This window comes from Barbus barbus (genome assembly GCF_936440315.1).
Source record: "Barbus barbus genome assembly, chromosome: 35".
NCBI lineage: Eukaryota > Metazoa > Chordata > Actinopteri > Cypriniformes > Cyprinidae > Barbus > Barbus barbus.
In genome coordinates, this window is record NC_136763.1 from 1,034,304 (window position 1) to 1,050,961 (window position 16,658).

General features: G+C 37.4%; 2 protein-coding genes across 7 annotated transcripts in view; both read right to left on the reverse strand.

Moving 5' to 3' along the window:
• Nucleotides 1-1,815, reverse strand: part of LOC306855269 (transmembrane channel-like protein 6) — a 28,859-nt gene extending 27,044 nt beyond the window's left edge. Inside the window, exon 1 of one of the 6 annotated variants that reach the window (XM_079393828.1) lies at nucleotides 1,699-1,815. The gene's annotated coding sequence lies outside the window, so the exon portion shown is untranslated. Of the gene's footprint in view, nucleotides 1-710; nucleotides 795-1,698 lie in introns of those variants that run through there. The other 5 variants (XM_079393830.1, XM_079393829.1, XM_079393827.1 and 2 more) reach the window with 5 other exon arrangements.
• Nucleotides 1-16,658, reverse strand: part of LOC306855257 (pyrroline-5-carboxylate reductase 1, mitochondrial-like) — a 251,100-nt gene that overhangs the window by 114,499 nt on the left and 119,943 nt on the right. The window lies entirely within an intron of this gene.

Genomic DNA, 16,658 nt, shown 5'->3' on the forward strand with positions numbered 1-16,658 from the left:
ATTGATCAGTTGGCACTAAAGCAAAAAGTACCATGGTTTTACCACATTTTGGTCATGTACCATGTACCTTTCTTTTGAAAAAGTACTCAAATATCAGATTCTCATTCAAATTCATTACAGATCTGTGACAAATATTATTTCGAACTTTCTGGCTGTTTCAAAACCTAGTGAGCTCCCTACCTAGGCATCAAAAGTGCTCTATAGTAACACTTCTGATATGGAGTCAAACACTATCGTTAGGTTTTAAGACACTGCCAATGAATCAGTCAGTTTGGGTTGAAGACATTGACAAAATAGAAGCGAAAAATAAAATGTTTTGGACAAGTAGTTACCATGGAAATACCATGTTTTTGGTAAAGGTACAAAATGAACCCCATGGTATTTTTAAGTAACGTTAAGTTACCGTGATCTCATTCAGTATGGTTTACATATAAGTCCTATAGGATCGGATACAATCACGGTTTTATATTTGTTCTCCAGGTTTCACATGTCTAGTGTTTGATTACTCAGTTCCCTGTAAACACTAAACATGTGACAAACCTGATTTTGAGGCTAAACTGAGGAGATGTTATTGTTTTTACACCTGCCGAAGTTCAAACGCGCCTGCTTGATTCGCTCGTTTTCTCTCATAAACTTTTCACGATAGTTTCTCTTCAAAACTCTATTAAATCTCTGGTTGTCGTAAATAAATCAAGTAATCTGTAACTCACCGCTGAGCTCGGTGGATATACTCCTCCGACAAACTTTTAATGACACAGTCACCGACTGACACGAAATCCGAATCAGTTCAGAGAATCGGTTCGTTCGGTCCAACATTTCAACCGACTCTCACTTGTTCCACAGCGCTTCGCGCGCTGTTCGCGAATTGGTTCAAATGAATCATCAAAAAGAACAGGTTCAAATCGTTTGAAACGTTAACTAGGACTGAATCACTTTAGTTTCCGCAGGGGGGGGGTAAATGATTTATCACCTCATAAAACACGCAAAATACTTTCTATGATATTTGAATGTTCACATAAAGTGTTACATCAGTATTATGTGAACATATTAGCGCGAACAGCAATAAACTTAATTACACAAAAAAGCCTGAACTACCTCAGTAATTTCCAAATGGTATGAACCGATTCATTTGAACCTCTGGCTTCAGTCAAAATACATCAAAACAAACCATCCCTTAAAAGTGTCCCCACATAAATCAAAGAAATTGAGATGTATATATAATCTGAAAGCTGAATAAATAATCTTTCCATTGATGTATGGTTTGTTATGATCGGACAATATTTGTCTGAGATACAACTATTAGAAAATCTGGAATCTGAGGGTGCAAAAAAATCTAAATATTGAGAAAATCTCCTTTAAAGTTGTTCAAATGAAGTTCTTAGCCATGCATATTACTAATCAAAAATTAAGTTTTGATATATTTACAGTAGGAAATTTACAAAATATCTTCATGGAACATGATCTTAATATCCTAATGATTTTTGGCATAAAAGAAAAATGTATAATTTTGATCCATACAATGTATTGTTGTCTATTGCTATAAATATATCTGTGCTACTCATGACTGCTTTTGTGCTCCAGGGTCACAAATGTTTTCTAACACTTCCTGCATAACAAAAACGTTTTATGCAAAAAATCTCCCCATTAAACTATGATTATGAAGTTGTCAATCTGAGTAAATATAAAACAGAGCTGTACCTGCCGGCTGCTTCAGTTCTGTTCAGGTCTGTGGTCTGTTATTATTACTCATCTGTCTCTCTGTCAGAGTTTATTGTTCGTCGATGCTGATGGAGGAAGTTGATTCTCAGATGACAGACGGAAGATGTGTGTGAAACAGCTTTTCTCCAGAATGTGGTTTAGTTTATTGCTCAAGATTGTTTGTGTGACATGACATTCTTTAGAATGACATCAAGATGCAGCTTTTCCATAAACGCAATAAAATCAACCACAAACCACCATAATCATGCAACATAATAGCACTTAATAGCTCACGACAGAAAAAATAATGCATGTTTATTAGTTTAGCTACATTAAGAGATTGGATCAGAAAAACATGATGATTCTCCAGTACAAATATATAAACTTTAATAAAAATCAAGACGTTTAAGTCTAAATAAATTTAGATGATAAGTGCATTTATAACATTTGATCAATAATAACGTCAGCATGCCGCTCGCAACACCAAGGTCATGGATTCGATTCCCAGGGAGTGAACTGATCAAATGTAGACTTTACATTCACTCTTATTTGCTTTGGATAAAAGCATCTGCCAAATGCATGAAATGTTGAACTAAATATACATTTTTATAGGTTGGCTAGAAATAGTTTTTGTAGTCAAATCACTATAAAATTATTTTTTTTAAATGCTTATAATCGTGGATGACTGAAAAAGTCTTTTAAATGCGTTGGTCAGCATGTGTGGGAACCAATCAAACTCAGTTTGAACAGCAGAAAGCTAAAAATATATAAATAATTAAATCAATAAATAAACACTGAATATATACACTGGAATTCTGGAGTGGGTTTAAATTGAGAAATCTGTCTTTTAAAAATTTCAGTTGATTATACCATTATTTATTTTTGTTAAATATCAGTAAAACAATTAGAAATGAAATAAAATGTAATTTGAGTCTAAATAAAAATGCAAAAATAAATACATAAAATCAATCAATCAATCAAACAAGATTTAAACTGGATTATTTTAGTACTATTTTAGTACTATTACTATTAAGTACTATTACTATCTATTTTTAGATATTTATTATTTATTGTCTTGATAAATTGCAATAAAAAGATTAGAAGTAAAATACAATAAAATGTAACTCCAGCCTAAATTAAAATAATAATAATAATAATAAATAAATAAAAACATGGGTGTGATTTGAGAGAGAACTTTTTTAATTGAAAATACTATTATTTATTGTCTTGTTAAATATTAATAAAACTATTAGAAGTAAAATAAAATCAACTGTAACTCAAACCTGAAATAAAATGCAAAAACAACTAAATTAAAAATGAAAGAAAAAGTTTGATAGAAATTTCTGAGTGCGTTTTGATTGAGATAAACTGTATTTTTCATTAAATGTACCTTTTTGTATTGTCTTGTTAATAAAAAATACAAAGACAGGAAGTGAAATCTGACTTGAATGTAAATCTATATAATCATGAATGAGTGTGTTAATGTGTGTGAACAGCAGAGAGTGATTGAGACACGTCCCTCAGTCGTCCGTTCTGCCTGATTCTGCTTATCAAACGCATCAGAATTTGAGTCGACTTGAGTCGAGCTTCATGTTCTCACATTCTGATGCGACACCCACTCGTTCATCACATGACTTCCTGCAGACTCACACACAGAAGTGCTAAAGAGAAGAACATTCTGTGTTTGTAAGGCCTCGACTCACGCACGCATGATGGAGAAAGAAGACCGGACACCAGACTTCCACAGACTGATCTCAGGTAAAGAGACACCTGTGTTTATGAGTTATTGAGACAGATTCCATCATCATCATTGATCAGCTGACATCATATATGATACTGAATCATTTCTGCATGATGATTTAGACCTGACTTCCTGCTTTGTTTGTAGAAATACATCACAACTCTTTGCACTTGCTCGCTTTAACAGTCAGTCACCAGCAAAACTGCTTTTTAAAAACAAATACTTTGAATAGTGTCTTCATAAATACTTTTTAATCTGTTTTTAGTTTCTTATTGTGTCTGAGAGCATCTAGACTCTTCACAATGCTTTAAAAAATGTTCTTCATTGGCGTCCATGAAGAACCTTAAACATCCATGAAAACTCTTCAAGGATCTTTAGATCAGGGGCTTTCAAACTGAGGTGGAAATGTTTGGAGAAAGTGTAAAAAATGTATAAATAGTGCATGCATAATTTATAAGGAATTCTATTTTCTGACTATATTTTTTATTCAAACACATTAGAAACCACATAAATCTCAGTAACTACTATTTATTTTTTACATAAAAATATGTACAAAAAATATATATAAAAAAAATAATTATAATTATGCACTGTAAATAAATATATATATATACAAATAAAAAAATAGGTAAATAATAATAAATAAATAAGTAAATAAATAATAAAATATAAGATTAAAATAAAATTATTAAAATAAATAGTTTAAACAAATAAGTAAAAATTAGAGTGAAATAAGTAAATAAATAAAAATGAGATTAAAGTAAATAAATAAAAAGTTAGAAATAAATACATCAATACAATACTATAACAGTATAGTAGTATAATAAAAGAAAATAATAATAATAATAATGTAACTAAATGGAAACTACAGTCAATATTTGCCAAAACATATATTTTTAACATATTTATAATATTATTTTTTCACAGTGTAAATTGTGTCTTTATGGAAGAAACAGTACAAATGTGTTTTAATTTTTTTGATAGGGGTTCCTCGGCTCGCATTAGGATGATCATATTTGGGTTCATGGCATCGTAAAAGATTGAAAACCCCTGCTTTAGATTTTTCAGATGTTTTTCAGACTAAGAAAAAGTGGTTCTTTTAAAAACAGATCACTGAAAGGTTCATTGAAGAACCTAAAATGGTTCTTCTTTTGCAGAGATGCCCAAATCTTTTAATATGAAGGGCCAAAAATCAAACTTGATTGAGGTCTGTGGGCCAAAAGTAAATGTTGCATTAAATCCAGCTATATTATTTTTAAATTTATTTTTTGCATTTATTTTTCAAATTTATTAAATTTTTAAATGACTGAAAAAGAAAAAACATAAAATGTATTAATTCTTATACTGCTTTGCAACAAAAATTTATTTAAAATGCTAAAACAAAAATATTAATTAGAAATGAATATATGCTACAATGGCCCATTTTTCCTATTTTCTCCCTGCTCTTGTGGGCCAAATCAAAGGTCATCAAAGGTCAGCTTTGGGTCTGGTTTGAGCATCTCTGTTCTGATGCATCGCAGCAAAAGCCCTTTATTTTTAACAGTGTTTGAATGAATGCTGATGTTTGTTCACACAGCTGAGAGCTGGAGCTCGGATCTGTCCAGCGACTCGTGTGAATACTATCAGACAGAGATATTTGGCCTGTTGCCGAGCTCACAGGCTCATCGGCCGCTTCACGCAGAAACCATCGCAGATGATCAGGATCAGAGTCTGCTGGACAGAGTCTCCTGGAACCCCAGCGTCCCGCTCCGAGATCTGCCCGTCTGTCTGCAGGACAAGAGAAACATCCGGTGAGACGTCTTCAGATAGCAGGAGTGCATCTTCATCTTCATCTTCACACACACACACACACAAATCACTGACGAGAACAGAGACAGAAAAGAAAGTTGCAAAAGCAGTTCTCAACCTAGATGCAGGATAACTTAAAATAATTTATTAATAAGTTACTATAATATAAATAATATATATAATATAATAAGTTGCTATAATATAAGTTAACTTCCTGGTGCTGGTTCTTCTGGGCAGCTCATTCGTCCTGATATATTTTGCCATAACGTCACAAATTGAGGTACCAGTATGAAGTGAAATAATTGAAGCAACACTATGCAACTTTTGTCCCTCTAGGGGTTGAAGCATATAAGTACAAGTTTTTTTTTTTTAAATATGATGTATACTATGTATGTTTCATTTGTTTAATAGCTAATGTCCAGGCATCATTCTCTCTCTCTCTCTCTATCTTCATTATTTAGTGTAAGAATCACTGGACTGTGTGTCTGATGTTAGAGTATCTTCCTCCGATCACAATGACGGCAGTAAACTACATACTTCCACACGTGTTCAGTAAGATCTCAGAGTTTGAAGATTACTGCTCACCATCCAGCTGAACCTCACACTAATCAGGTCAGACAGGACATGCACTTTGACCTCTGATGTGTAAAACTAATGGTGTTAAACTAATGCATGCCTTCATGTGCAGGAGTATTTTCCTAAAGCTGGCATCTTTGGGCATCTATCTGTTCTTCTTCATTAAAAAGTTGTTTCTCCTAGAAAACAATATGCAAAGACATCAAGGTCTGTAATTTAAGGTCAGAGATCTTAATAGGAACTCAAAGATTTCTTATTAAATGATCTGAGCTGCTCCACATTCATTATATAGCTCTATATAATCTAGTGTTCCCGATTTGTGACTGTTTTTCTTTCTCCTGATGTATTTGAGGAGAAACATGACAATGTTCATACTGAAATGAAAAAACAAGATCTTTTTTAACAAGTTAACCTGTTTGTATGTGTTTATATCAGTGCAGTGAGAATGCGTTTGGGAAGGAGATGTACAAACTCACCATCTTTAACCTCCTGGAGTGTTTCTTCAATGCGTTTTGTGTGGCCTACCCAAGAATGTGAGTTATTTATGCTTTATTTAACCATTTAATACTTTATTGACCCCTTTAGACATAAAATACATACGTGCCGCTCTGAGACTGCATATTTTAATAATTTTACACCACATTTGAATGTTCAATGTTCTTGTAGAAGGATACCTATACAACATATACATTTGTCTTAGTATTCCTTCTACTCTCTATACACTTTACTGCACAGCACACGGACACTTTATCACTGACATACAGTTTACTTTATTTTTATAGAATCTATACAGAATCATATTCTATTTTTATTCTCATATTCTATTTTTATCTCATATCTATTTTTATTTTATTCTATTTTATTTTATTGCTAGTTTATTCCATATATGTTTACTGTACTTATTTTCTATTTGTATTTTTGTAAACTTGAGGTTTTCTTAATTTTGTTGGACAATTTGTTGGACAGTCGTACAATACATTTCACTACATGTCGTACTATGTATGTATATGTATGTGACAAATAAAATTTGAATTTGAATTTGAATGTTCATGGTTCTCTGGTGTCGGATAATGCTAATATGACATGCAGCTCAACACAAAGTATTTTTTAAAGTGCTTTGTTTTTGAAACACAAAAGGTTTTCAAACAAACACAAAGTTCTCTTTCATAGGTTCACTCAACGCTGCGTAAGCTAAGATGCTTTGGGAAACTCCCCTGGCGTCCCGATTGTCTGAAGCCCTTATAGAATCACGGCAATTCATTGGCTGATGGCGTGGATGCCGTCTTCAACGTTCTTACGTCGCGTAAGCGTGGCCTTCTGCCTTCAGAGCTCATGGACGTGCTTTCGCGCACCACTGAAAAGCTCTCTATTGATTGGCCTGACGAGCCCCGCGAAACTCGACGAGCGGTTCCTTAGCGGCCCAAATTCAAGGCCTGAACGGAGGAAGCTACCATTTTTCAGTGATCTGCATCACGAGATCTCCAGATCCTGGAAACAGCCTTTGTCCTCCCACCTTACTAACGCAGCAGCCGCTGACTTCACCAACCTAGTGGGTTCTGTGGAGCAGAGCTATATCGCCATTCCGGTGATCGAGGACACGCTAGCCTCTCACCTCTCGCCATCTTTTGCGCCTTCATGGAAGTCCCGCCCCCTCCTTCCAACCAAACCATGTAGGACCATTTCTGCCCTTATAGGGAAGTCCTACATTGCAGCTGGTCAGGCAGGCATGGCCCTACACACTATGGCCATCCTCCAAGCCTACCAGGTGGATGTCCTCGAAGAGATGGATGAGGGTGGCAGCCTGACTCCAGAGGCAGATAAAGCGCTCTGTAAAGCCACGGACTTGGCCCTGAGAGCCACTAAGCACACTGCTCGTGCTGTAGGATGCTCTATGGCAGGCTCGGTAGCTGCAGAGCGCCAACTATGGCTTAATCTCACAGAGATTCGTGAGAAGGAGAAAGTTTGTCTCCTTGACGCCCCCATTTTTCAAACTGGACTATTTGGAGAGGCAGTCAGCTCTGTAGTGGAGAAGTTTCAGTCCGCCAACTCTCAGTCAGCTGCCCTCAGGCAGTTTATGCCCAGGAGGACGAAGGACCATTCTAACACCCCCTCCTCTTCCTTGTCTAGAGAGCGCTCCTTGCCCAGGAAGGAGATCTCCAGTAGGAGCAGCGCCCCGGCTCATCCCCCTCTGACCACGGTCTGGGGAGCCCAAGGCCGACCATTGCCCCACCGGCAACCTCACAGGCAGATTGATCTGAAGCAGCCCGACAGGCCTGCCATTTCAGCTCCATCGAGTCGCTCCTGACTCTCGAGTCAGGTTGAGGAGAGTTTTCCCAGAAACCTCACGAGGCAGGGCCAGACCGTTCAAACGTTTCTGCCCGCCTCTAACACACTCTCCTCACTCAAATCTGTCACATCTGCCTAGCAGGTTTCAGTGTGCAGCAAATGGCCATCTTCAGTCTCTTCCAGTGTGGCAGTCGGGAGACACATCAGGCTTTCTCCCCCTATCAGGCTCCTTCATCACCCATGGCTCGCGTGATAGGAGACACATTCGGTTCTCTCCCACAGCCTACAGGCCCCGTACCGGCCGCTTTTCAGTCCGGTACATCAGTCCCCGTGGACTCCCTCATCCTGAATGAGGACGCCAAAGGCTTTCCTACTTGGTGGACAACTTCGCCCCCTCCAGACCTTCTCGACACCCCAACACAGGTATGTCTCACATTCGAGTGGGAGACTGGTTTGTCACTGTCGACCTGAAAGATGCCTATTTTCATATTCAGGTTGATCAGCGGCGCAGGAAGTTCCTTCGGTTCGCTTTTGGACAACAAGATTCTTCCCTTTGGCCTGGCTTTGGCACCGAGGACGTTCACAAAGTGCATGGATGCTGCTCTGGCCCCTTTGAGGCTCCAGGGCATTCGTGTACTCAACTACCTGGACGATTGGCTCATTCTGGCCCACTCCAGGGAGTCAGTGAGCCGTCACAGGGATGTCGTCCTCCGCCACATTCGTGCCCTTGGCCTCAGAATGAACACCAAGAAGAGTGTTCTATCCCCTTCTCAACAAACTGTGTTTTTGGGAGTTCACTTGGATTCCGTTCAAATGCAGGCCTGTCTAGCTCCTGCCCGGATTTCCAGCCTCAATACACGTTTGGCCCACTTCAAGCTAGACCATTATGTCTCCGTGAGCACTTGTCACAGGCTCATAGGCCTCATGGCTGCAGCCTCCCCTGGGTTGCTCCACATGAGGCTGTTCCTTTGGTGGATGAAACTTTCAGGGGTCCACTCCACAGGATGGTTCACGTCCCTGGAGTCTTGAACCTCGCAGCCGACTTTCTGTCGAGACAGAAGCTCAGGTCGGGGGAGTGGATGTGGAACCGTCAAACGGTAGCCCAGATTTGGAATCTGTTCGGCAAAGCGGAAGTGGACCTCTTTGCGTCGCGGGAGTCGTCCCAATGTCCGATTTGGTTCTCCCTGAGTTCCCTGGCACCTCTGGGCATAGATGCGTTCGCTCACCCTTGGCCGGACATGAGGCTGTACGCATTTCCACCCGTCAAGCTGATTCCGGCAGTTCTGTGGAGGGTGAACGACAGCGGTGTCCGTCTCCTACTCATAGCCCCGTTCTGGCCATCCCAGACGTGGTTCTCGGAGCTGATTCCTCTTCTGTATCGGCCCCCTTGGGAGATTCCGATCAGGCAGGACCTGCTCTCTCAGACAGATGGGAGAGGAGTGAACAGTCTGTGATTGGGGTGAGAGGAGTCTTTGATGATACTTCTCACTCTCCTTAAGCCCGGCTCACACTGTGCGATTTTGGCCACGATTTGTTCGTCTGAGACAAATTTAGAAAATCCTAAAATCCTAAAAGATTTATATAATCCTAGGTTAAAATCAGTTGTCTAGATCGCTGGTTTGACATGTTCACCGACAGCCGATTAATGGCCGTTGCGATCAATTTTTTCCTCCGATTAAATTCTGGCAGTGTCAGAAGATTTCAGACACTTTCCTGCATTGTGACATCTCCTACGACGACCGTCAAACCAAGAACCAATAGGAGCACTGAACTTGATGACGCAATTAGCGCGACAACTTCAAACCATTCATTATTTGTAAAAACAATATATGTACAAAGTAAAGTTTACTTAAAGTTTATTTATTAAGGGGCAGGATGTTTAAACTCGAATAACAAAATTACCTCAAGTTAGCTCTGTAGAACTGGAAGTTCATAAAGTCCTCTTTTGCCCAGCCATGACTTGCTCCACACACGTCGTCTTTTTCGTTTTGTTTTTTTTTAACATCAAGCCATGTAATTAATAAAACTAATGCTACACGTTGCTGTTGTTTGCTAGCTACCATTATAGCGAGAGAACGCGGGTCACGTATTGATGACGTAAAACAAGTCTTCTTGAGTACGTCCGTTTTTATTGCGTCTTGACTGTCGTACAGTCTGACATTAAGACAACTGAGATCCTACAGTCTGACATGGGGATCATGTTCGTACAGTGTGACAAGCAACAATCGCAAAAGACTATTAAAAATTGCACAGCGTGAGCCCGGCTTTAGGCAGCATTTGTGGTAAATGTCTTTGATGGAGGGTAGCCCAAACATTAGGCTACCCCTAATGGTAGCCCCATTTGAGCCCTTAGAGTCAGCTCCAGAACGGATTCTGACTCTCAAGGTTATTCTTTTGTTGGCACTAACATCTTTAAAAAGAGTTGAGGACTTGCAAGCTCTCTCTGTCAGCGAGATGTGTATAGACTTCGCCCCGGGTCTGGTCAAGGTGACCTTACGGTCTAGGCCTGGCTATGTTCCCAAGGTTTTATCTGCATTGTTTCGCTCTCAGGTGGTTACACTTCACTCTTTCCATCCTCCTCCCTTTGCTTCAGGCGAAGATGAAAGGCTTCACATGCTCTGTCCTGTCCGAGCTTTGAAGATCTATGTGGACCGCTCCAGCCATTGGAGGAAATCTCCTCAGTTGTTGGTATGTTTTGGTGCTAGCCGCTGTGGGCTTGCCACATCGAAGCACAGAATTTCTCACTGGGTGAGGGACGCTATTTCACTGGCTTATGAGGTGCGTGGTCTTTCTTCACCTCTCAGCGTTCGGGTGCATTCTACTAGGAGCGTGGCTTCCTCTCAAGCTCTTTTTAGAGAGGTCCCCCTAGAGGATATTTGTGTAGCAGCAGGATGGTCCTCTCCGCACACTTTTATCAGGTTCTATAACTTGGATCTTGACACGGCTCCGGGTTCCCATATTTTATCTGCTTGAACCAGCCGTGTATGCTGTCTGGTTCGTAAACAGGCCAGATAGGGCAGCGTTTTTAGCTTGGCGTGTTTGGTATATCGTTCCCAAAGCATCTTAGCATACGCAGAGATATCTGAGGAGCAGATGGCGCGTTCGCCAGCATAATGAGGCGACATAAGAACATTGAAGACGGCATCCGCGCCATCAGCCAAAGAATTGGCGTGATTCTATAAGGGCTTCAGACAATCGGCACGCCCGGGGGCATTCCCAAAGTGTCTTAGCTTACGCAGCGTCTCGTTCCCTATTCAAAGAACAAGGGTTACGCGTGTAACCCGAGACATTTTAAAGTTGAGCGCAAATGTTTCGGTTCCTCCACCGAGGAGCACAAACATTTTATAAGCGAATGCAAAGTTTCATGGGCAAACGCAACAAGTATTTTGGAAGCAAGTATTTTGCAAGCATCTCAATATCTCTTGGTGGAATGCAATTTTGCTAGAGAACACAAACGTTTTGCAAACTAACACAAAGTTTCTTGCCAGAATACAAAAGTTTTGTGAACAAACGCAATGTTTTACAGTCGAGCGCAAATGTTGTGTGCGTGAATGCAAAGTTTCTTGCCGCAACGCAAAAGTTTTATAAGCGAATGCAAAGTTTCATGGGCAAACGCAACCAGTATTTCGCAAGCAAGTATTTCGCAAGCATCTCAGTATCTCTTGGTGGAACGCAATTTTGTTAGAGAACACAAATTTTTGCAAACAAACAAAAGTTTCTCTGTAGAATTCAAAGTCTCTTGTCAGTGAATACAAATTTCTGAAGGAGCTCAAAAGTTTAGCAAATGAGCGCAAAGTTTCTCGTGGAACACAAAAGTTCAACAAAAATCAAGAAAATAGCAATATATGCGTATTATGACAAGACCCAATTAGCTTAACGCAGTACATGTAGCAAGGTCTTTTTTAATTATATAATAAATAAAAAGAAAACAGATAGCATAGATTAGAAAAAGAATAGAGCAAGCTAGTGTTAGAGGCCTTATTTGTATTATAGTGAATGTCCAGCGCTTTATATTATAGTGAATGTCCAGCGCTCTCTCCACCCTCAATACCACGACTGAGGTGACCTTGAGCAAGACACCGAACCCCCAACTGCTCCCCGGGCGCCGCAGCATAAATGACTGCCCACTGCTCCGGGTGTGTGTTCACGGTGTGTGTGTGTGTGTGTGTGTGTGTGTGTGTGCATTTGTTCACTACTCACTGCTGTGTGTGTGCACTTGGATGGGTTAAACGCAGAGCACCAATTTCGAGTATGGGTCACCATACTTGACAATACGTCACAACTTTACTTTACTTACTTTACTTATTTGCTTTTGTTAATTGTATAATAAATAAAAAGAAAACAGATAGAATAGATTAGAAAAAGAATAGAGCAAGCTAGTTTTAGAGGCCTTTTTTGCTTTTGTTAATTGTATAATAAATAAAAAGAAAACAAATAGATAGAATACAAAAAGAATAGAGAAGCTAGTGTAAATTTTTTTTTAAGAAAACAAGCAGTTAGTAAATGAATAGAGTACAAGTCTAAAAGGGGCACGTTTTTTTTTTTAAAGAATAGAATTAGAATAGAGAGTACTAGAGTTAGAGGGTCAAATAAAGATGGAAGAGATGTGTTTTTAGTAGTGCTGTCAAATGATTAATCGCGATTAATCGCATTCATATATGTGTGTATACTGTGTATATTTATTATGTATATATAAATACACACACATACAGTATATATTTTGAAAATATTTACGTTTATGCATTTAGAGATTCATATTCTTATATTTTATATTATATATAAATATATTTAATATATAAACATAACATATTTTTCTTAAATGTATACATTGACATTATGTAAATATATGCGATTAATCATTTGACAGCACTAGTTTTTAGTTCTTGAAGATGGTTAAGGACTAATGGGATTGAGTTGGGCAGGTCATTCCACCAGGAGGGAACATTTAATGTAAAAGTCTGTGAAAGTGATTATAATGTAATAATATAATTTCTCTGTCTGTCAGTTCACAGTGGTGCGGTGTTGTGTTCCGGCTCAGAGAATGTTTCGGACCGCCAGTTCATGTGTTCTCTTCCATTTCATGCTGTTGTTGGGTCTCTTCATGGCTGTGGTCACATTAGTTGCCAATATCAACAGGTACTAATGCTGATAAATATCTATAATTTAGTACCAGTGTTTTTTCATGCACTGGTCAATTTAGAGATTTTGGGCTATTTTGCTTTCATAACTTTTCTTATTTCAGACTAGTGGAAAGAAAAAATACAAAATACACATTTAAGTGTACTTAATCTCTTTGCGTCTGTAGATTTCAATTCCAATGCATATCTCTAAAAGTTTTCTCCTGCACTTCAGCAGCACTTACATAAGCCAAACTTTACAGTTTTTTTCTTGTCTATATTCTGAAAGTTTTTACTGAGGGGTTTGTTCATATCTTATTCACACAGATTTATACAATATTTAATTCTTCACAAAATGTTGAATTAATTTTTTTCTGGCTGTTGACAGTTTTTGTTTTTAATTATGGAGTGATATTTTGCTTCCATAACGGGTCTTCTTACAGATTAGTGGGAAATAAATATCCAAAACACACATTTAACTGTTTAATTTGTTACACTTTATCTATTTGCATCTGATTTCAGTTACAACACATATCTAAGTCGCTTAAAGTTGTTTTCTCAAAATGAGTTTTTTCTCCACTTCAGCAGAACTTACGTACACCAAACTTTACAGTTTTATTCATATCTATATTCTGAAGGTTTTTACTGAGGGGTTTGTTCGTATATCATTCACCTGAGTTTTTATTCCTAAAAACGTGATCTAAATGTATTTTTTTCTGTTTTTTACAGTATTGTTTTATTTATGCAGTGATAAAAAGAGAAATCCAAAATCCCTTCTGTAAAAACCTTTAACTCTAATATGTCAACAAAATCAAACAAGAATTTTGTACCAGGCTTTATCCAGTGTTCAGAATTATTTTCTGGAAATGTATACAGATTAATGCATATTAAATTAGACAATGCCAGAAGTCTTGAAAACTTGTAATACAAAACATGTGTCTTAATGTCATTAATCAACTGGGAAAAACTATTAACTAAGATTTTACCCTATTCACCTGTGCTGCCTTAATAAAAGAAAATGAGGCAATAAACATCTATTCTCCAAATATTTAGTCAGCAGTTACTTGTAATATGTGGCCTTATATTAGCGTGATGTTTCTCACACATTCATAAAACCTATCACATTCTCCTCTGAGGGTTGATAAGGGTGGCTGTGGCCCGTTTGTATGCAACAGGACCGTGTTTAATGTGACCAAGGTGTGTATACAGACGCTTCCCGATCCGGCCCAGACCACCATAAGCTACATCTCATCTGAGGCCTTCGCCTTCGCTCTCATACAGGACGTACCAGTGTACGTACCAGACACAGGAACAGTTTCATCCCTCAGTCAATACATCTCATGAACACTCAATAATAAACGTGGAACACATAACTAATACATTATCCATTCACCACACTCTATTTTTATTTTTATAATTTCTAATTTGCACATACTTGACCTGTACATACATAGTTGTCTATATTATATATATATATATATATTTTTTTTTTTTTTTTTTGCTGCTTTGTACATTGGTTATTGGCTATTTCTTGTTATTTTGTTTTTATTACCTGTGTCCTGTCCTGTTACTGTCTTTCTGTTGCACTGTGGAGCTTCTGTCACTACAACAAACTCCTTGTATGTGTAAACATACTTGGCCAATAAAGCTCATTCTGATTCTGATACTGGCTGAAGTGTAAGTGTGTGTTAATGTACCTCTAATGCCGAATCCTAACCAGGTGTGATGGAATCAGGGTTATTATTGTGAATGAAAAATAAAACCATAAAAAACACTCAAACAATAACTGAAAAAAAATAATTATACAATATATATATATATATATAGTATAATTATTTATATATATATATATATATATATATAACACTTTTTTTAGCTAGTTGCAAAGGCAACATTTCTCTTTTGTTGTTTAGTTTATGTTGAAGTTCTAAAATATTTAAACTGTAACAAAATATGTTGTTTCAACTTAAAAATTAAGTGTTGTACTGCATTCAAATTTTAGGTTTAGTCAACTCAATTATCCAAGTTGTCACTTAGTACAGCTTAATATTTCAAGTTGACTAAACTTAAAAGTCAGCACAACACTTACTTTAAGTGGAATAGTTTTTTTACTAAAATAACTCAAATGTAAAATTTGGTAAAATTACAAAATTTTACTAAATTGTAAAATTAAACAAAAACAAAAACTATATAGACAAATAAAAAAAACTAATAAAATTTACAAAATTACTAAAATGAGAAAAAAAGAGAAAATATAAAAATACAATCTAATGCAAAATATTTGAATTTGAATACTTTATTGTCATTGCACGATTTGCACAACGAGATTCAATTGAAACTCCTTAACCACATCAATGATACTAAAATAATACTGGATGAAGTTGATGCTGTTTTTTTGTAAGTAATTTTTAATTTTTTAATGTACTGATGTTCATTTATGAGCCGCTCATCTGTTTCAGTGTCATACTGACGTCGTACGTGTCTCGCGGACGAGCGAATCGTAAAGCCATCGAGAGACTGAAGGACATGTTGGTGATGGTGAGTGTGACGTGAACAGAACTGAGCACAAGTCAAAGACGTACAGTTTCATTAATTGCTTTCCTTTAGCAGATTCATTTATGCAAAGTGGCATACGAATAAAGAAAAATCCGAACACAATGTTCAGTGTTTGCCAACATGATGCTCATGCAAGTAATGCAATTTCAGATCACGCTTGCAACATTTCTTGTCCTATTTCTACGACTGAACTATAGATAAAAATGTTATAAACCCCAAAACTACAGATATTAATAATGTCTATCCTTCTGTGACATTCAGACTGTATTTTCGTCTGTATTTTCTCTACAGTGCAGCTCTGATAAACGCTTCCTGGTGAAGCAACACTCGATGATCATGAGACGACAGCAGAGAACACGCTAACATCCCGTGATAAAAATACAATAAAACTTCCTCTTTGTTTAAGAAATTAAACTGCTCTAACAACTTGATCTGAAGCTATACTCAGCAAAAATGGTCGATGTGTTTATAAGTGTCATGAAAAACTAAATTACACCAGCTTTTGGCTGTAATACAAATGGACATCAGGGGGAAAATAAAATAAATTCACCAAATGTATGATATGAGTCTTTTAAAGTTGAGGAAGAGGCAAGATTTGCAATGATTTTCACTGTTTACACCAGTAATAACTATATTTACATCCACACCAATGCACAATAATGTTTTGTTTATTATAAGCGTGCTGCAGTTTTGTTGTCTGTCACTTTAAATGCTTTTAAAGATGGATTTTGATTGGCTGTCAATGTTTTTATTGTTCATCCGCTGGAAAATAATTGCTTTGAAAGTGATTCTAACATGGTTCCTCTGTAGTTATCATTATACAGTAGTTGTGTTGTGGAAATGTTACTGTTATATTCACTGTCCTCGGTGTGAACGGGCCTTAAATATCAACATAC